The 22025-nt window shown below is 47.1% G+C and overlaps 1 protein-coding gene across 3 annotated transcripts in view; it reads right to left on the minus strand.

Annotated features, from left to right (window-relative positions):
* LOC146863541 (coagulation factor XI-like) overlaps window positions 1–22025 on the minus strand; it is a 381607-nt gene that overhangs the window by 312174 nt on the left and 47408 nt on the right. The window lies entirely within an intron of this gene.

A 22025-nucleotide genomic window follows, 5' to 3' on the forward strand; every position in this document is an offset into this window, starting at 1 on the left:
TTAACATCTCTAACACCATATGTTTTGTCAAAGAACACTTTGTTCTTCCGTGAGATTTCAACATGCAATCCTTTATGTCACTGACATGCCACTCAATTGTATTTCCTTTGTTCATCCAACCAGGATTCACTTTTGAATGGGGAACTCTACCTCTCATGATACCAAAAGGACTATGACCAAGGGAATCGTGAATGCTCTGTAGCTCCACACCATTTTCATCAATTCCATCTCTAAATTCCTTTTGTTTTGCATAGCCGATTGCAGGGTAACATTAATGCCTCTGTTTGTTCTTTCAACGATGGCATTTCCTCTGGGATGATTAAGGGCTGTGAATGTTTGATGAATACCAGCATATTCCGTGAAGTTCTTCATTTCTAAGGACTTAAACTGAACACCATTATCGGTAAGTAAAGATTTGCGGAAACCCTCTCTAAGAAATATATTCTCAAGAAACTTGATCAGGGAACGAGTGTGTATTTTTGTTACCACTTCTACTTCAAGCCATTTAGAGAACATATGCATTAAGACAATCATGTATTTTTGAGAACCATCAGTCCACAACACTGGTCCCATTATATCTAAGGTTGTCTCTTCCCACGGTAAACTGGGCCATGCTAAAGAACTTAAAGGAGGGTTTAAGATTTTCTGTGATTTGTCTACTGATTCACATTCCAAACACGATCTAACAAAACACTCAGTTTCAATATTAATCTTAGGCCACCAATACAAAGAGTTGTTGTTGCGCTTAGTTCGTGCAATACCAGGATGTCCTTCATGGCAGAGTGAAATTATCTTATTTCTTAAAACAGATAGTGGAATAACTTTTTCACCCCTCACCAAAAACATTCCTTCAATGCCTAACTCATTTCTTACCTCCCAAAGTGCCTTAAGTGCACCAACAAAATCAGATTTGATACATCTTTCCCAACCATTCTCAACTCTGTTTTTTAAATTTTCTAAAATTAAGTCATAAAGATTGCGCATCCATCCATTCTGTTCCTTGTAACCCCTTACAATTTTCACTGACAAAAATTCCGGCCACACACACAACATTCCAAGGACTAATGTTAATCTCTCTAAGAGGTAAAGACATTCTGCTTAAAAAATCTGCAGTGATGATATTTTCCCGGGAACATATTGTACCTTGTAAATAAAATCTGGCAACAGCATGGAAAGTCTGGCAATCCTAGCAGAAGCTCTTGATAAACCAGCAGTGGTTAGCACTTTCGTCAAAGGTTTATGGTTCATTCTCACAATCAATTCTCTTCCCCACACAAATTTTCTGAAGTGCTCCAGGGCCCAGACACAAGCCAAAGTCTCCCTTTCTTTAACCGGATATCTCTCGTTGGTGGGTGATAATGACCTTGAAGCGAAAGCTGTAACGTCCTCATTCCCGTTCTCATTGTTTTGAGTGAGGCTCGCACCCAATCCTTTTCCACTTGCATCGGTAGTTATAAAGGCAGTTGCGGAAGGATTAAGTTCTTTTAAGGTGGGAGATTTATTAATGGCAGATTTGATGTCTAACAATGAAGAGTGACACTGGCTCGGCCAATCAAACTTGCTCTTGTTTTTAAGCAAGGAATGCTTCTCATGAGTCTTGACTGAAAACTTCTCAACAAATTTGGAATAATATTCCGCTAAACCTAAAAATGAACGAAGTTCATCTTTGTTTTGTGGTGAAGGAGCTTTGACAATTGCCTCAACAAGTTTTTCTTTTGGTTTGATGCCATCACAACTACTTTCATGACCGAGGTAAGTTACATTAGATTCTGCAAACTTGCATTTGTTAATTTCACCAGTTAAACCTTTTTTATCAAGCACTTGTAAAACTTTCCTCAAAATGTCATCATGGTATTTTTTTGACTTTCCCATGATTAATATGTCATCCTGAAAAAATACTACGTTTTGGATGTCACCAAATAGTTGTGTCGTGAGTCTTTGAAACACAGCTGCCGCTGATGCCAATCTAAAGGGCATGCGGCGGATTTGGAAGCATCCAGAGGGTGTACAGAAAGCAGCCAAGTGTTTACAATCAGGATCTTATATAATTTGATGATAAACTGAGGATACATCTAGCGTGGAAAACCACTTTGCATCCCTGGTCAATGACAACATTTCGTCAATGTGAGGCAATGGAAATTGATCAATTATAATGCTGTTGTTTAACCCTCTTAAATCGACACATAAACGGACCTTGCCATTGGCACGTCTAGCAACGACCAACGGAGATATCCATTCGGATGATTCCACAAGTTCTATAATTTGTGCATCTAGTAATTTATCTAATTCCACTTTTGCTTCATCCCTCACAATAAGTGGAATATTTCGTGTCTTTTGATTTCTGGGAATTGCGTTCTGTTTCAACTTGATGGAATGAGAAAATCCTTTCAATTTTCCAACTTTACCGTTGAATACTTTTGGAAATTCTTCTAATACCTATTTCTTTGTATCCTCTGACTCACACGCTACGAATACCTGTTCTGGACTATTGGGATCTAAGATTATGTTCAGTTTACGTTGATCCTTCCATCCAAGAACGGATGGTCAATCCTTAGCTGCATACAGTTTGCATAAAGCAGTGCTGCTTTTGAACCTGAAAATAAGCTGTCTAAAACCAATAATATCTGTCTTCTCACCTGTATAGCTCTCAGGATTGATGTCAGGGTTTTCCAAATGACTTCCTATAGTGGAACAAAAATGATGTAACCACACACTTTCAGCAATGATAGTGTAAGGCGAGCCTGAATCTGCTGCCACCTGCAATGATACACCGCCAAAGGAAACCCAACACAAAGGCTTACTGTCTCCCTCACCAGAAATATTTAGGACAACTTTCTTTTTTGTGTCACACTTAACCTTAATATCATCATCACACTCATCAGAGGAAGATTCCTCAATATCACTCTTTCTCACACAAGCAACTTTATTTTTCCTCTTGTAATTCTTGCGTCTGCAAGCTTTAGCAAAATGTCCAATTAATCCGCATTCTAAGCATTTAGCAGATCTTGCTGGGCATTGTAATGCTGAGCAGAGTGTGAACTGCTACCACATCGATAGCAAGCATAGATATGCTGCTTGTTTTTTGTAAAGCTTTCACCTTTCTTCATGTCATTTTTATCAAACTGTTTCTTAAATACCTGAGAGGATTTACCCTGACTCTCTGAACTTTTCTTCACAGTATCGCTACATTCTCTTTTATCAGATGCTAAAGTGACTTTGGCACAACGCTCTGATAACTCAGCTTTTTCGACAATAGCTACAATATCTTTCAAGTTGGATTTACCCTCCACCCACAATCGATCTTGAATAGCCTTATTTTTTGCATACAGAACACTCTATGGTGAGAAGTTGGCCTGGCATATGCTGTCCACTAGTTATAGTGGGCACCTTGCACCCGTTCAAAAAAACCCTTATTGATGATAGGTTTAAAGACAACCTTTATTGAAAGCTATCCTAGTGGTAGCCATGGAAAGCAGCCTTCAGGCTAAGTCTTGAAGGAATGTAAAGCAGCTTGTTTTACCAGTCTATAATCTCTTGAGTGGCTAAATGAAAGGAGACCACACCAGGTATATATATAAAATATATGTATTTATTCCTAAACACACCCTACTAGTCTCTTTATGAGGCTAGAGGTAAAAGCACATATCTTACACTTCAAATATTACAGTAAATTAGCACAATACACGTTAGGTCCTAGGGGCGAGCCAAACCATATACTAAGAAAGTGGTATAAGAAACATGACTTGACTAGACACAAGGCCTATATCCTGTAGAATCGCTGGGACCCCAAGGAACCACCCAAGGTAGTGACACAGGGAACCCACGGGGGCCGTGTGCAGTGTGAGAACACAGCCGCGAGCTCCCGTTAGCTCCTATGGGGAAAGTCGCGGTTAGAATTTTAAAGTTTAAGGAAACTTAGAGGTGGACTAGGAACAAACCCTTTTGGACTTAGATGGTTCTAGGGCCAACACCCACGGGAGCACCGGAGTGCTCGTGTTAACTCACCCAGGGAAGTCGGTGCATAGGTGTCAAATGGTGTTGGGTCACATCGTGTTTTTCAATGGCAGCTTGCAGAAAAGTGCTGATGCCGGGAAGCGGAGAAGTGTCCGAAGAGATCCAAGCCTGGATCGAAGATGTGAAGAACCTGAAAGCAGAGGGGACAGAGTCTGGGTCACTTGCCAGTGGCACGATATTCGAATGCCCACTGATGTCGGGTGCTTCAGGTGCGAGGAGGGGAAGCTTGACTCTTCAGCCACGAGGACCAGGAGGCGTCGAGGACAACCAGGAGCTGGATTCGAGCTGTCCCACGAAGGATGTCGAGTGCTGCAGCATCGGTGCCCGGATTGGACACAACAAGCCTTGGTAACAGCAACCTACGCAGGAAGAGGAAAGATGCTTCAGTGCGGTCCAGCAAGGTCCTGGGGACTCCCCAAGCAATGGAGAGTCAGGGCACGTCTGGAGCAACCGGGAAGCCCAATTAAAGTTAAAGTTGCCTTCACGGGGACCCACCAATCAACGGACCAGGAATCGCGAAGGTGCCTCAAGCGAAAACACACAGCAATCTTCGGTGGAAAAGGTGCTCGGGGTCTGGGCTACAAGTAACCCAATGCACAGCCTCAAGGAACGTCGAGAAGCTAATGCACTTGCAAATGTGCACAGTGTCCAGGGGTTCCAGTTCCATGGTACCCACGAGGACTACGGGTCTCAGCTTTGCTGGGGACTCCAGTCAGCCTCTGAGAAGTCTGGAAACCCACCTCCTGTGTTGCAAATACTTCGGAGTCTGGCGGGAGCTTTGGAGATGCAGACCGGACAGATGCGTCTTTGGTGCCTGCCAAGCAGGGGAGTAACTCCTTTACTCCAAGGGAGATTCTTCAGTCATCTAGTCATGTAGATCATCGAAGTTACGGGATTTCTGTATCAGAGGTTCGTCCAGGTGTAATCTACAGTCCTAAGGACAGGGGTTCCTTCTTTATACCCAAGGAAGGGGTTGGACTTACTCTGGGCGCAGACGCGCACTGTAGCGAGAACAGCATCTCTGCATCCTTTCTATATCCTTTTCCTTTTAACCCCAGTCTTACATTTGGCTGTTAGACTTGTGTGTTTTTAAAAAAAAGCAATTCTGGAGGGCACTGGCACGCTCACCTGTACACCTCTGGCACCCGGTAACCGCATTCTCCCCGGTCCACCACGGGAACCTTCCCACTTGTTGCGGAGGGAGGCGCAGCATATTCTGTTACTTCTGGGCTAGAGGTGAGGGGGCGGAGTGTCACTTGCTGCTCATCACCTGATCAGTAGCATAAATTGAAATGCCACACGCTTCGCACAGCGGGCGCACCGGTGGCGCGCCAAAGGCAAGCCTGTCTGTGCCCGTCCGCGGCCGGATGGGGCCAGGGGCCACAACCACTGCCCGTTTTTCCTCACATCCTAGGAGCTACAGCCCCCACTCCCTCCTTAATCTGAGAGGAGCAACTCCTGCTAGCTGCCAACATTCTTGGAACGGGGCAGATGAACACATCACCTGCCCACACTGTGGATTCCATTTCCAACCCACCCTACATACCAAAAACACCCAGCGAAGTATGTACATCCTAAATTGTAGGTCACTACCCAACACTCCACTGAAATTGCCATGCGCTTAGAAGAACTCAAACCAGACGCTCTATTCCTGACAGAGACCTGGCTCAACGCAGAGTCAGACCCGGATCTCATCCAAACCCTCCCTCAGGGATATCACATACAATGAGAAGACCGTAAAGAGGGTAGAGGAGGAGGCCTAGCGGTCATCTTTAAGGATTGTTATAAGTGCCGCAGCTCTCCCAACCTGATACCAGACTGCGAAAGTCTCTCCTTTGCCATTTATTTCTCCCCCATAAGTACCTTCTCTGGGCTACTTATATATCGTCCACCCGGGGCCCTGGGACAATTTCTTAACACCCTCCCCCCTATCACAGCCGATCTGGCATGTAGGCAGACTAATTTCACACTGTTAGGGGATCTTAATATCCACTGTGACGATGCCTCGGATCACGTCGCCATAGAACTGACCATGAGCCTCTCCGCATTACAACTTAAACAATTATTGTTCAAACCCACCCACACTAATGGCCACTTGCTCGATCCTGTTTTTAGTAACTGTGCAGATCTCACAGCGGGAACCCCTTCCCCGCTCCTGTGGTCAGACCACTTCCTTATCCCTCTTTCCTGGGTCATCCCCGACCCCCACTTCCCCACCAACACAACCATTTGTAGGGAACGGAACTGGTCTAAACTTCCCCTGGATTCCTGGTTGACGGCCCTTGAAATCTCAAGACCACCCAATAGCCCCAATCCCATTCTAGCCAACGAGGACTACAGTAGCTGGATCTACAACTCCCTGGACTCCGTGCTCCCCATGAAATGCTCCCAAAGAAAGTGCAGCGCCACAACTGCACCCTGGTATTCCCCCAGAATATGGGAAAGGAAACGATATTTAAAAAAATTAGACAGGAAGTGGCGACTGGATCATTCCCATTCCAGCAAAATCGGATACAGGGAGGCAATACAAACTTACAAAAATGAAATTAAAGCCTCTCAATCAACTTTTTTCAAAGAAAACATTAAAGCAGTTGCTTTCATGCCCAAAGAAATCTATTGAATCGCAAAAACTCTCCTCAAACTCCCTGAGAAACCACCAAACCCTATTGACGCACAAATCCGCTGCAACAACCTTGCAGAGTTCTTCTTCCAAAAAATACAAACAATCTACACCTCCTTTTCCCCCACCCAGCTCGACATAACCTCCGCCAACTTCTCAAGTGCAGAACCCCGATCTTCAGCCACCCTGGATACCTTCCCCCCTCTCAATCCCACCACATTAGAATCCATCATGCACCAGGTGAAATCTGGCTCCCCCCCAGACCCGGCACCCCCACGCGCCTTGCGCCATGGTTAAGGCCCTCTTGAAAAAACTCAACCTAGAACAAGACAACCCCAGTAATTATCGGCCAATCTCCCTGTTACCATGGCTGAGCAAGATCCTGGAGAAATATGTCAACTCGTTACTGGCAGAGTTCCTGGAGAACAATCATCTGCTCGATCTCCCCCAGACAGGATTCTCTCCCATGCATGGGACCAAAACCGCCATTCTCGCGGTAACTGAAGAGGCCAGGAAGATCCTTGACCAAGGAGGCTCTGCAGCAAGCATCCTCCTGGACTTAAGTGCCGCATTCGACACTGTAAATCTCGACATACTAATACACTGACTTACCAAATTAGGAGTTTCAGGAAATGCCATTACCTGGTTTAAATCCTTCTTGGCAGACCGTTCTTTCCATGTTTTTGAGGGTGATATCACCTCCCCCAGCAAGCCACTCAGCTGTGGTGTGTCTCAGGGCTCCTCCCTGAGTCCCACACCATTTAACGTATATATGAGCCCCCTAGCTGAGATTGTCCGTCCTTTCGGCATAAAAATCATCACTTTTGCCGATGACACTCAGCTAGTGGTGGCCCTTAACCAGCCAAATACCTTCCCTAACAACCTGAGTGGATGCCTGGAGGAGGTGGCCAAATGGATGACACTCTCCTGTCTAAAGTTGAACGGGGACAAAACTGAGCTCATGCTCTTCGGTGATACCCCCAAGCTCAATATGAACTCACTGTGGCCCACCTGCCTCGGTCCTGCCCCAGCGCCAAAGGACACAATCAAGAGCCTGGGATCCGGCTGGATAACTCCCTCAACTTTAACCATCAAGCAGCTAAACTCTCAGGCACCTGCTATGGTCTACTTAGGCTACTTCGAAAAATTCTTCCCCTACTTCCATTCCAGGCGAAACAGATCATGGTCCAGGGTCTCATCCTATCACGCCTGGGAACGCCCTCTATTTAGGGGCCCCTCCATCCACCTTCCGCAGGTCATCCAAAATTGCGCAGCCCGAACACTCCTTCTGATCCCCCGTCGACTCCCAATCAATCCTGGATTAAAGAGCCTCCATTGGCTCCCAGTTAGGGAAAGAATTGAATTCAAGGAAGACGGGCCCTGTCACTAGCCAATCGCTTATTACCCCCTACCACCCGAATAGACAGCTTAGATCAGCATCTTCCTTCCTCACCCTAGTGCCCAGGATCAAAAGAACTAGATGTGGTGGCCGCTCCTTTGCTTATAACTCGGCCAAACTCTGGAACTTTCTCCCCCTCCACTTGCGAGCAGAGCCCAATCTGCTTCCATTCCGTAAGCTTTTAAAAACTCTGCTCTTCAACAAACCTGTATAGTTCCTAACTATATTCCTGCACGCGTTTGTCTGCAGCGCTAGGACGCCTTAGGGTAGCTAACGTGCTTAACAAATGGTCATTTCATTTCATTTCATTCATTTTCATTTCTGGGGACCCACCTGTTATGTTATGTTATGTTAAAGTTATTTGTTGAGCGCGCTTACACCAAGCGGTTTCATGGCGCTTAGGACGGGATGCGGCAGTAGTGTAGTGACAGACGCTTACTCGTATGCCTGAGAAAACAAAAGGGTTTTAAGGAGTGTTCTAAATCGGGTATATGAGGTTACTGATCTGAACTCCGTGGGAAGGGAGTTCCAGAATTGAGGGGCCAGGAGTGAGAATCTAAGACCACTGCGTTTTTTCCGCTTGGAGGAGGGGATAGTGAGCAAGTTCAAGTGGGAGGAGCGAAGTTCACGTGAGGGGGTATAGCGATGTATCATAGAGGAGATAAACGCCGGGCCTTGACCGGCCAGGGCTTTGAAGATGGTGCAACCCAATTTGAATGCGCAGCGTTTGGCCACCGGGAACCAGTGGAGGCTCTTCATCAAGGGGCCTAGCTGCTTGGTTCTGAACCATTTGTAGGCGATGGAGCTGGTAAGCTGGGATGCCAACATAGAGTGACTTGGCGTAGTCAATACGGGAGATGACCAGAGCCAGGAGAACTAGAGTTAGGGCCTCGGTGGTTAAGAATCTGCAAATTTTCCGAATTCTTCGTAAGTGGAAGAAGCAGGATGATACCACCGCGCCGATCTGGGATTTCATGGACAGATCTTTGATTATTATGATCCCTAGGCTTTTTAGGGATTCTGCTGGGTGAGGAGGGTTGCCTAGGAGAGGAGGCCAGAAGTTAAAGTTCCAAGAATTGGAGGTGCCGTCGGTCAAGATCAGCTCAGTCTTGTCAGGGTTGAGCTTCAATTGATTGGCGTACATCCAGTTACTAATGAGGTTGATGGTGGACCTATGGAAGGGTTTGGAAAGAGGGGCAGCTACACCCATTTCCTTTGTCCAGTGTCACGCCAGAGCTGGGGCTGGTAGCCCCTGCAACCGGTTTGAGCTGGAATATGCACAGGGACACAGAGACGTTTTAATGCATGGGCCAAGTGGGCTCTGGCCCCAGGCCCCAGCCTTTCAGGGGGCCCCCTGGCAGTCATCTCCATTCTCCAGACTTTTGCCCTCATGACCTTGCAAATTTCTTAAACAGATTGTTTTAAATACTGTTTTCCTTTACTTTATTTTTTATGTTGCTGGTGTGTGAGAGTCTAGTACAGCCATTTTGCAGAGAAATGTTGTGTTTATGTTTCATGCAATATACATAAAAAAAAGTTTATTTTATATCAAACAAGGCCTAACATATAAGAAATGGGAGGGCATCACAGGGATTATTTGCAGTAATATTGGTGAGCTGCTGGTGTGGTACAATATTTAAAACACACATAACTATCCCTGAATATTGGCTGTAAACACATTTAGGGCCTTATTTATGAGAAGTGATGTATCGCTGTGTGAAAACAGGGATGCGTCAATTCTTAGTGCGCCCTCCTTGCGACATGATGGATGCATCATAGTTACTGTATGACGCATCATGTCGCAAGGAGTTACAGATACGTCAGTATTTCTGACGTATCTGTAAGCGCAACAGTGATGCATTGCTGGGGTGTGTTTGAAAATAGATACAAATCCAGCGATGTGTCTTTTCACATGGGACAGCCCCACGTGAAAGAGAATGCATCAGTCTTACACCTGCCGTGAGGCAGGGGTAAGATATTGACGCAATGGGGTCCAAGAAGCGGCGGGGTAACACCCACCCTGCATACATTATACCTGGCGCAGGTATAATGCGGTGCAGGGGTTTACAAAGTGACGCATCTGCCTAGATGAGTTACTTTGTAAATAGTGTGCAACATGCACATTTTTTACGCTGCCGGTGCGTCACAAAAAGTGACAGTAGGAGTAAAACATTCAGGAAAGACCCATCAGTTATTAAAAAGCCAGGTTTTTAAGTTCTTCCTGAAAGAGAGTAGGTCTGTGGTTAGTCTCAGAAACTCAGGGAGTCTTTTCCACAATTTTGCGCCTAGAAAGGCAAGGAATCTGCCTCCAGTGCAGGCATGGCATATTTTAGGCACGATGGCCAGGTTGGCATTGGAAGATCTTAGGGGTCTAGATGTTGTGTAGCGATTAGCGCGCTTATTTAGTTAGCTGGCTCTTAAGCCATGGAAAGCTTTAAAGAAGATGGTCATCGCTATGAAGTCGATCTGTTCTTTATGCGGAGCCAGTGTAGAGACTTAAGAATAGGGGTCATACTAGATCTGGGTTTAGGTCTCAGGATGGCTCTGGCTGCCGCATTTTGCACCACTTGTAGGCGCTGGATTATGGATTTGGGAAGACCGAGGTACAAGCTGATGACATAGTCAAGCTTTGATGTAATCAGAGCCTGCTCCACAATCTTTCTACTCTCAAGCGGTAACAGTGGCAGGAATTTTGTTGGCATCCGGAGCATGCCAAAGCAAGCGCAAGTTTTTGACTTTCTCCTTTCTGCGGGCGGGGGTGGCTGATCTTTTTGTCACCAAGAGCGTTTCTGGATTACCAAAGAAAACAACTTCAGTTTTGTCAGGATTGCACTTCAGCTGATTGATCTTAAGCCAGTTAAAAACCTTTGTGAGGAAAGTCCTAATCAGTGCCCGTCAAAGTTGGTTCCTTTTTCACATGTAAAACTCAGCTGAGTGTCATCAGCACAGGAAACTATTTTGACGCCCTCTTCCTCTACCAGAAACTCAAGGGGGGATAGATATATATTAAAAAGGATAGGACTGAGAATGGAGCCCTGAGAGACACCTACATTCATGGCCGGAACCGGGGATAAGAAAGGGGGGAGCCAGATGTCCTGAGATCTATTTGCCAAGAAGGATGACATCCATGTTAAGGCGGTCCCCCAGGCCGATGCTAGCAAGTCTCTCCAGGAGCCTCTCATGTGGGACTGTATTGAAGGCCGCCGACAGATCGAGCAGTATCAGAACAGCCTTGCCTCCCTGGTCCAGCTTACCCTTGAGAAATTCAGTCACTTCCAGCAAAGCGGACTCCGTACTGTAAATAGCCCTAAAACCGGATTGGGACTCAGGAAGGAGCTTCCCATCTTCAATGTGTTTTTGGAGGGCCTTGTTTACATGCTGCTCTAATACTTTGGAGAGAGCAGGAAGAAGGGAGATTGGCCTGTAGTTGTCAGGGTCCGTCAGTTTGGCGTTAGCCTTTTTTATCAGTATAAGAATCTTAGCATTCTTCCATAATTTCAGCATGTTCCCTGAGGAGAGGGAAGCATTAAAGAGCTGGTTTACCATGGGGTTCATGGTGGGAGCTAATAGGTTCAGGATATTCGCTGGACATGGGTCGATAGGAGAGCCAGACTTAATGCTTTGGAGAAGGGTCAGTGATTCTTCAAGCTGAAACTCAGGGAAAGCTAGTAAAGATGGAGGATCCAAGAGGTGAAATTTGTTATTAGAACTAAGGTAGAAGGTCAGTTCTTCCTCTGAGATGTTAGTGAATGCTTGTTTGATCACGAGAGAGCTTTTTGTGGAAGAATTGAGCTATTTGCTTAGACCATTCTTCTGTGCATGGCCCTTCCTTTGTCCCGGCTTTCGGGGCGGTAAAGGATTTAAATATGCTAAAGATTTCCTTACTCTTATTTTGGGCATTTTCTATCTTGGTTTGAAAGAAGTTTTTCTTGGCTGCCTTCACGAGAATGTAATGAGCTTTTAAGGTGTCTTTATACACCTTCCTGTCCTCAGGTAGATAGGATTTACGCCATTTCAGTTCCATTTATCTACAATTGTTTTTGCTACATCTAAGGGAACCGTAAAACTATGGAGCTGGTGGGGCCCACCTCTTTGAGGAGTGGGAAACCACCGATACCGCTGCACCGATGTTGGTTCGGAGCCATGAATCTATTGAGAGGGCGTCCGAGTCGGTGCAGCCAGACAGCTCCGGTGAGGAATAACTGAGGGCGTCTGCTAACATTGGGATGGATATTTTATGGAATGTCCTGTAATTAGGGACCCTCTGCCCTGCGTTAGCCCGAGGGGCAGTGGCAGAGTTGGGAATGATGAATTTTAATAGGTGGTGGTCAGACCAGGTAATGAGAAGAAGTAAGCTTACTGATCTGTCAAAGTTGTGAAAAATGTGGTCGAGGGTATGGACCTTCTCATGGGTGGCTGAAGAAATACATGGAAACATGTTGCAGGCCTGCAGCGTCTCCAATAAGGGAAATTGTTTGAGGGTCTTTTCTATTATCCATATGTATATTGAGATCTCCCAGGCAGTTGTTGTATTTTAAGGCCAGGGAGGTGGTGGATGTATTAAGCGTAGTAATAAAATTTCCAATTGCACTGGGAGGTCTGTAAATCAGAAAACCAGCTATGCTATGATGGGGGGATAAGGTTGAGCGGAAGCCTAAGGACTCTGCACCCTCAATGTTTTCCATCGGGATGGGAGAGCAGTCTAGTTTTTTATGTGTGGTTCATGCATTTGCATGGAGCGACAATTTAAAAGTGTGGCCTTTAAGTCCTCTGTTTTCTTATTGTTTTTACACTTATTGTTGCGTGGGAGGATCTTGGGTACACGTTTCCTTGGCTGGAGGAGACCAGTTGCACTTATTGCGTTGAAAGTCTACCTCCAAGCTCGGATCAGCCGCTGTACACTGACATAATGGTAGCCGCCTAAGGCTAAGCGGTTTTTCCCTAATGTAATATAGTGGAAGAAACTCACTGGGGGGGAACTGGGCAGCATGGCTGGCGCCGGACGCCTCCAGGATGCTGACGGGCGTCTGTGTGCATCGGGAAAATTTAGGCTAATGCCTATGATGCAAACTGGATCGCTAATGCAGCTGAGGAAGCGGAAACTGTGACGGCGGAAGTGAGGGGCCCAATAGTAGCCCCAGCCCTCCGCTCAATCGGTGTATCAGCCGCGGCGGACAAGGACTGGAGGAAAAGCGAGATGCGAATCGGAGCAGCTAAGGAGGTGTAGGCAAGCAGAATCAAGTAAAGTGCAAGTGCGCATAGGTAGGAGAAATTGTTAAAAAGCACAGAGTAATTCAGCCACATATATACAAGTTAAAAAGTATTAAAAACCTAGTAGCAGGGCAGGGAACACTAAATCCTACCGCTGTCAGCTGCGCGCATCTGTTTACATCGGGGAAAATATAGCCTAATGCCCATGATGCAAACTAGATCGCTAACGCAGCTGAGGAAGCGGAAACTGCGTGGGAAACAGGGGCTCAATTTGTATCATAAATTCAAAGCTGTTCTGCACAGGGGCCCCCAAAATATGTTTGGCCCAGGGCCCCCAAAATCCTTAAGATGTCTCTGCAGGGACACCAAATGTGCCCCCAGTGCAGACTTCAAAGCACTCTTGGAGTGCACCCACCCAGCCAATACACTAAAGCTTGTCTGGGAGCTGGCGACACCTCCCTGTGACAGGAAACCTATTGTCCAGGCCTCCCCTGCTGGAGTTTCGTCCAGCAGCAGGAGGGCAGACTTGTGTCTGTGGCTGGCAGCATCCATTTTGTGATGCCAGGCTCTGTTTAGCTGGAACCGGGTATACCGGTGCTGTCATGTCTCTCCCTGTAGAAGGGTGGGATCATACTCCCACACCATTACTGATGTGGGGGTATGTTTCCAAGGTGTTTGACACCAAAGATGACATGTTTCCGTGCAGCCAGTCCAAAGTTAACCTTTTCCAGTTTAGTTATAATGCACTTAAGAGTATATGGTCAGGCTGCATCACAGACAACCCCGGAGAAGAGATTTCGAAGGGTACAGAGGGGCTCTGCTCATGCATGGACACCCTTTCACACAAAACTAAGCACCCTGCCTTCAGGATTGATTCGGCCTGCCATAGGGGTGACTGATAGGTTTATATGTGCAGTGATAGGGTGAGATATACTGAACTTATATCTCTGTAAGGGGTGCATGCACCACCTTACCCAGGCTGCAGCAGCAGACCTGTAGTGTCATTTTGGAGGGCTTCCTAGGGGTGGCATAATATATGCTGCAGCCCCTGGTAGGCCTCTGGGGTACCTATGCCCTGGGTACATAGTATACCATATACTAGGGACTTATAAGGGCACCTCACAATCCAATCTGTGGTGCACCTAAGGTAGAGGAAATCCATTTAGAGAGGAAGCAGCTAGGCTGGGGTCCTGAATAGCAGGGCCCCAGCCAGACTAAAGTCGAAAAACAGTGAAACACCAGCAAAACGTGGGGGTAACCATAAAAAGCAGATCCTACTCTCCTACATTGATATTCTACAATCTATTTAAAGACCCATTACTACAGATCCCTCCTTGTACCTCGCACCTTCTTCTCACACCCAAACCGAGGAGGCTTTGCATCTTTTTCTGCGCCTCTTCTGTGGTCACAGCCAAAGCCTGGAGTGCCCTAAAGAATCAACAGAGAGACGTCTCTTCTCAGATTCAGAAAACCTGTAATTTCTCTATATAAAGGACCTCTCATCAGTGCAGAGGGGGACACTGTCCTACATGGGAGGAGCAGGCCACCCTATTCCTGGGGATTTGTGCACTCTACAAAAACTCAAGTCCAATCAAAGATGTTTGAGGAACAGAGGTGCCATTAGAAGTATTTCCTTGTCCAAGTGAAGTTTGTGGAGGCGGCTGGCGAGAAATGGGCAAAGCGTGAGGCAGAAATCCTTGCACTGGGTGCCTGTCTGTGACCTGGGCATGACCCCAGAGAGCCAGACACGCAGCTGTTGAGACTGGCCATCGCCCAAAGTCCTTTGTAAAGTAAGGCTGCTTCCGTTCAGAACAAACAGGTGATGCCTCCACGGTGTGGGGCATTGGCCCCCCCATGACATCCACCTTGAAAGTCTTGAGAAGGCCCTTTGTTGACACAGTTGGGCGCACCCCGCATCAAGTGTCGCACCGTGGAGGACTGCCAGTCTCTGAGCCCATCGCCTGTGGCCACATCAGGCTTAATCTTGGCATATCCTCTTTTCTAACCCGTGGTCCATCGGACTGAGACGTGAGTGCAGGGTAAACATCCCCGCCAGCTGTGCCGCTGGTGTGGATGCTGCACACGTGCTGACCAGAGACACTGGAGCCTGGTCTCAAAGGGCATGTGTTTGTGCTGTTAGTAGGAGTCCTGCAATACTACTACTAATGTCCTGCAAAACACTATTCACACACCTACGAACGCAACTCTCCACCGCTCCTGTCCTTTCTATGGGGAGAGCCTCACACATGTAAGTTTACTACTTAGTAATAAATGTGGGCGGGACTGGGGAGTGACTGGGAAACGAGGGACACTTACTACTAAATGGGTGGGGCATAGAGAGGTGTGAGTAGGAGTTTAGGAAGGGTTAAAGAAGGGGGTTAGTGACAGAAATACACCTACCCCCAAATGAGCAAGCTCATTGTTATTCACAAACTGCACTTCTAAATTTACTTGCAGCATCACACATGGCGAACTACTGATACTGCAACACCCTCCCATAGAATATAATGGAGGTAGGGACTACACATAAACCCATAAGGAAAGACTGGAGGTAGGGACTACACATAAACACATAGAAACAAATGGAGGTAGGGACTACACATAAACACATAGAAACAAATGGAGGTAGGGACTACACATAAACCCATAGAAATGAATGGAGGTAGGGACTACACATAAAACCCATAGAAACGAATGGAGGTACAGACTACACATAAATCCATAAGGAAAGAATGGCGGTAGGGAATACACATAAACCGATATAAACGAATGGAGGTAGGGACTACGCATCTGCAACACCCTCCCATTGAATATAATGAAGGTAGGGACTACACATAAACCCATAGAAACTATTGGAGGTATGGGTTACACATAAACCCATAGAAACGATTGGAGGTAGGGACCACACATAAACTCATAGAAACGAATGGAGGTAGGCACTATACATAAACCTATAGAAATGAATGGAGATAGAGACTACACATAAAACCCATTGAAACGAATGGAGGTAGGAACTACACATAAACCCCTAACGAAAGAATGGAGATAGCGACTACACATAAACCCATTGTAGGAGAGTAGGATCTGCTTATGAGGGATCAGTTTCTTAATAACTGTCAAAATCAGCTGTTGCACTGGTACCTGGTAGACTCTGATCTGACCTCTCCCCAAGAATTTTGAAAGAAGGCAGACAAATGGGTCAGAACCAGGGTGAGGCAGAAGGTACAGAACCAAGGTGGTGACCCAAAGAAGCAAGATGCTAAGACCTCTGACAAGGGTGGGGACAAGGGTAAAGACCAGAAGTCTTCTCAAGGGCTCCAAAAATCTTCTTCAAATGGGGAGTCACAGTCTAACAAGGGAAAAGGCCAAAAGAAACCTTGGTGCAAAATCTGTAAACAGAAAACTCACTGGACCAGTGAGTGCACCAAGTCCAAATAATGTACTCCAGCCACCACCATTGCCCCTAAGGCAACTGTTCCCCCTAGTACAGCTACAATAGGTGGTGGCAATGTCCAGAATAAGGGTGTAGTAGGGTTGACCCTGGGTTCTGAGATGGACTCTGGCCTAGTCAGAGTTCCAACTCAGGTTGTGCTTGTCTATGATGGGGGCATGGATATGTCCCCCTTTGTGAGTCCTAGTAATCTGGGCAAATACAGACAACAGCCTTTAATCAATGGAGTAGAAGCTTGGGCATTCAGGGACACAGGAGCAAGTGTCACAATGGTGACAAAAGATCGTGTGGATCCTGGGCAGATTATACTTGGTGAAATGTACCAAGTGACCAATGCTAGCAATGTCAGAACAGACCATTCTCTGGCAGCTTTTAACTTCTCCTGGGGAAGGGGTGACTGGCCTTAAGAAGGTTGTGGTAAGTGCCGACCTACCAGTACAGTGCTTGCTTGGCAATGATCTAGAGACTTCAGCTTGGGCTGAAGTGGAGCTCAGGACACATGCAGAAATGTTAGGGATCCCTGCTCATGTCTTTGCTGTGACTAGGTCACAGGCCAAAATGTCTAAAGCTGAACAGGCCCTGGATTCTGGAATAATGGACCAGGTGCCTCACAAGAGGAGGAACAGTAGGGTTAAGGCAGTGCCTTCCCCCTGACTCAGAATGCTGATCAGTCTCCTCAGGAAGATGATCTTGAGCCTGAAGAAGGAACTGTCCCAGAGGAGCTTGAACCTGACCAGGTTGAGTTCTTGGGGACAGGGGGCCCTTCCATGTCTGATCTGAGCCAGAAGCAGAAAACCTGCCCCTCTCTTAAACCCGTCAGAAAGCAAGCTGCTGATGAGGCTGCTGGGAATGCTAGTGGCACCCATAAAGTTTATTGGGATGATGAACTCCTTTACTCAGAGAGTAGAGACCCCATGCCTGGTGCATCCAGGAGGTTGGTTATACCTCTGAAGTTTAGGGGTTTCCTATTGACACTAGCCCATGATATTCCCCTAGCAGGACACCTGGGCCAGAACAAGACTTGGGACAGAATTGTTCCTCACTTTCACTGGCCTCACATTTCTGAAGACACTAAGGAGTTTTGTCGCTCCTGTGTGACCTGCCAAGCCAGTGGCAAAGCAGGTGGCACAACAAAGGCTCCCCTGTTACCTCTACCTGTGGTGGGGGTGCCCTTTGAAAGGCTAGGGATTGACATTGTTGGTCCCATGGATCCCCAAACAGCATCTGGGCACAGATTTATACTGGTGGTGATGGATCATGCCACCAGGTACCCAGAGGCAATTCCCCTAAGGACCACCACAGCACCTGTGGTGGCAAGAGCTCTCTTGAGTGTATTCTCAAGAGTAGGATTTCCTAAGGAGGTAGTATCTGACAGGGATGCAAACTTCATGTCTAGTTACTTGACTGCTATGTTGATGGAGTGTGGAGTGAACTACAAGTTCACCACACCCTATCACCCACAATGAAATGGTTTAGTTGAAAGGTTAAACAAGACCTTAAAGGGCACGATTAAAGGACTCCCAGAAAAGCTTAGGCGAAGATGGGACCTACTCTTTCCCTGCCTTTTACTTGCATACAGGGAGGTGCCTCAAAAAGGGGTTGGTTGCAGCCCTTTTGAACTTTTGTTTGGTCACCCTGTCAGGGGTCCATTGTGTCTGGTTAAGGAAGGATGGGAGTTACCTCTCAAGCCCCCCAAACAGGACATAGTGGACTATGTACTTGGTCTCCGCTCCAGGATGGCTGAGTATGTAAAAAAGGCAACCAAAAACCTTGAGGCTAGCAAGGAACTGCAAAATGCCTGGCATGATCAAAAGGTTGTACTGACTGTCTACCAGCCAGGAGAGAAAGTGTGGGTGTTGGAGCCTGTAGCCCCAGCATCCCTCCAGGACAAATGGAGAGGCCCCCATACAATTGTTGAGCAGAAAGGGGAGGTTACCTACTTGGTAGACCTTGGAACCCCTAGGAGTCCACACAGGGTACTTCATGTCAACAGACTTAAACCATATGTTGACAGGGCAGACATGGGCTTGCTCATGGCTACTGATGAAGGACAGGAGGAAGAGAGTGACCCACTCCCTGACCTGCTTTCTCAGAACCCTGTTGATGGGTCAGTTGAAGGTGTAGCCTTGGTAGGCAGCCTCACTGCCCAGCAGCAAACTGACTGCAGAAACCTTCTCAGCCAGTTCAGACATATGTTTTCTCTGACTCCAAGTCAGACCACCTGGTGCACTCATGAAATGGACACTGGGGACAGTCTGCCTGTAAAGAATAAGATCTACAGGCAACCTGACCATGTCAGGGACTGTATAAGGACAGAAGTCCAAAAGATGTTGGATTTGGGAGTGATTGAACCCTCAGTTAGCCCTTGGGCTAGTCCAGTAGTCCTGGTACCTAAACCTCACACAACAGATGACAAGAGAGAAATGAGGTTCTGTGTAGACTACAGGGGTCTTAAGGCAGTCACTAGGACTGATGCGCATCCCATCCCCAGGGCAGATGAGTTAATAGCTACTTTGGCCTCAGCCAAGTTTCTAAGCACATTTAACCTGACAGCTGGCTATGGGCAGATCAGACTAGCTGATGATGCAAAGACAAAGACAGCATTTCCTACCCCTAGTGGGCACTATCAATTTGTGGTATTGCCCTTTGGTTTGAAGAATGCACCTGCCACTTTCCAAAGGTTGGTGAATCAAGTCCTTACAGGCCTGGAAGACTATAGTACAGCATATCTGGATGATATTGCTGTCTTTAGCTCCACCTGGGAGGATCACCTGGTCCACTGGAGGAATGTTTTGGAGGCCCTGCAAAAAGCAGGCCTAACTATCAAGGCTACTAAGTGCCAGCTAGGGCAGAGCCAGGTTGTGTACCTGGGCCACCTTGTGGGTGGAGGCCAGGCTCAACCATTGCAGAGCAAAATCCAGACCATCATGGACTGGGTTGCTCCAACTACCCAGACTCAGGTGAGAGCCTTCTTACGCCTGACTGGGTACTATAGGAGATTTGTCAAGGGGTATGGACCAATAGTGACACCCCTGAATGACTTAACTTCTAAAAAGATGCCCAAAACTGTTCAGTGGACAGCTAGCTGTCAAAAGGCATTTGATGACCTGAGTCACGCCATGTGCACTGCTCCCATTCTGCAGAGTCCTGACTACTCCAAGAAGTTCATTGTCCAAACAGATGCATCTGAATTGGGGGTAGGGGCTGTACTGTCGCAATTGAATGATGAAGGTCAGGATCAGCCAGTAGCTTTCATAAGCAGAAGGCTGACCCCTAGATAGAAACGTTGGTCAGCCATTGAGAGGGAGGCCTTTGCTGTGGTTTGTGTTCTGAAGAAGTTGAGGCCATACTTGTTTGGTACTCACTTCCTAGTTCAGACAGACCATAAGCCCCTCTTATGGCTAAAACAAATGAAGGGTGAAAACCACAAACTGCTTAGGTGGTCCATTTCCCTACAGGGGATGGACTTTACAGTGGAACATAGACCTGGGAGTAACCATGCCAATGCAGATGGACTCTCTAGGTATTTCCACTTAGAACATGAGGACTCAACTGGTTAAGGTTAGTTTAATCTCCTTACGTTTGGGGGGGTTGTGTAGGAGAGTAGGATCTGCTTCTTATAGTTACCCCACTTTTTTGCTGACGTTTTACTGTTTTTCGAATTTAGTCTGGCTGGGGCCCTGTTAATCAGGACCCCTGCCTAGCTGCTCCCTCTCTAAAATGATTCCCAGTACTTTAGGTACACTCCAGATTGTATTCTGGGGTACCCATATAAGTCCCTTGTATATGGTATACTATGTACCCAGGACATAGGTACCCCAGAGGCCTACCAGGGGCTGCAGCATGTATTATGCCACCCCTGGGAAGCCTTCCAAATTGACACCACAGGACTGCTACTGCAACCTGGGTAAGGTGGTGCATGCGCCCCTTTCTGAGATATAGGTTCACTATATCTCTCAATATCACTGCACATGTAAACCTATCAGTCACCCCTATGGCAGTCCTTACTAATCCTGAAAGCAGGGTGCTGGGTTTTATGTGAGAGGGTGCCCATGCATTAGCAGAACCCCTCTGCAACCTTCGGAACCTTTATTCCGGGGCTGTTTGTGATGCAGCCAAACCATATACTGTTAAGTACATTATAACCAAACAGTAAATGCTAACTTTGGGATGGCTGCACAGTAACATTTTGTGTTTGGTGTCAAACACCTTGGAATCATACCCTCACACCAGTAACTGGTGTGGGAGTATGATCCCACCTTTCTAGAGGGAGAGACATGACAGCACCGGTATACCCGGTACCAGCTAACAGAGCCCTGGCATCACAAAATGAATGCTGCCAGTCAAAGACACGAGTCTGCCCTCCTGCTGCTGGATGAAACTCCGGCAGGGGACGCCTGGACAATAGGTTTCCTGTCACAGGGAGGTGTGACCACCTCCCAGACAGGCTTTAGTGTACTGGGGCTGGGTGGGTGCACTCCAAGAGTGCTTTGAAGTCCTGCACTGGGGGCACGTTTGGTGTCCCTGTGCGTACTCCAATTCAAACCGGTTTCAGGGGCTACCAGCTCCTGCTCTGGTGCGAAACTGGACAAAGGAAATGGGTGTAGCCACCCCTCTTTCCTGACCCTCCCATAGGTGGGTCCTCAGAGTATGTCCCACCCCTTCCTTGGGTATAAAGAAGGAACCTCTGACTGTAGGACTTTAGATTACACCTGGGCGAAACTCTGATATTGAATCCTGGAACTTCGACGATCTACCCTGAACTAGATGACTGAAGAATATCCCTTGGAGTAAAGGAGTTACTCCCCTGCTTGGCATGCACCAAAGACGCATCTGTCTGGTTTGCATCTCCAAAGCTCCCGCCAGACTCTGAAGAATTTTGAAACACAGGAGGTGGGTTTCCGTGGTCTTTGAGGTCGATCTGTGCACTCAGCAATTCTGAGGCCTGTATCCCTCGTGGAAGACCGTGCAACCTGAATTCCTGGACACCGCAACCATTTGCAGAAGCATCAGCATTCCAACGACTCCTGCTGCTGAGGTTTGGGTTACTTGTAGTCCTGACCCCGAGCAGCAATTGTACTGAAGATTGCCTGCCTACACTCCACGAGTGTTCCATGAGCTGGCTCTTTGTGTTTTCTCTCGAGGTCCCTTCGCGATCACTGGTCTGTCAACTGGTGGGTCCCTGTGAAGGTAACTTTAACTTTACTTGGGCTTATCTGGTTGCTCCAGATGTGCCCTGACTCTCCATCACTTGGGGAGTCCCCAGGACCTTGCTGGTCCGCACCGAGGCATCTTTTCTCTTTTTGCGTGGGTTGCTGTTGCCAAGGCTT

The sequence above is a fragment of the Triturus cristatus genome, chromosome 2_2 (assembly GCF_964204655.1).
Source record: "Triturus cristatus chromosome 2_2, aTriCri1.1, whole genome shotgun sequence".
Classification (NCBI taxonomy): Eukaryota; Metazoa; Chordata; class Amphibia; order Caudata; family Salamandridae; genus Triturus; species Triturus cristatus.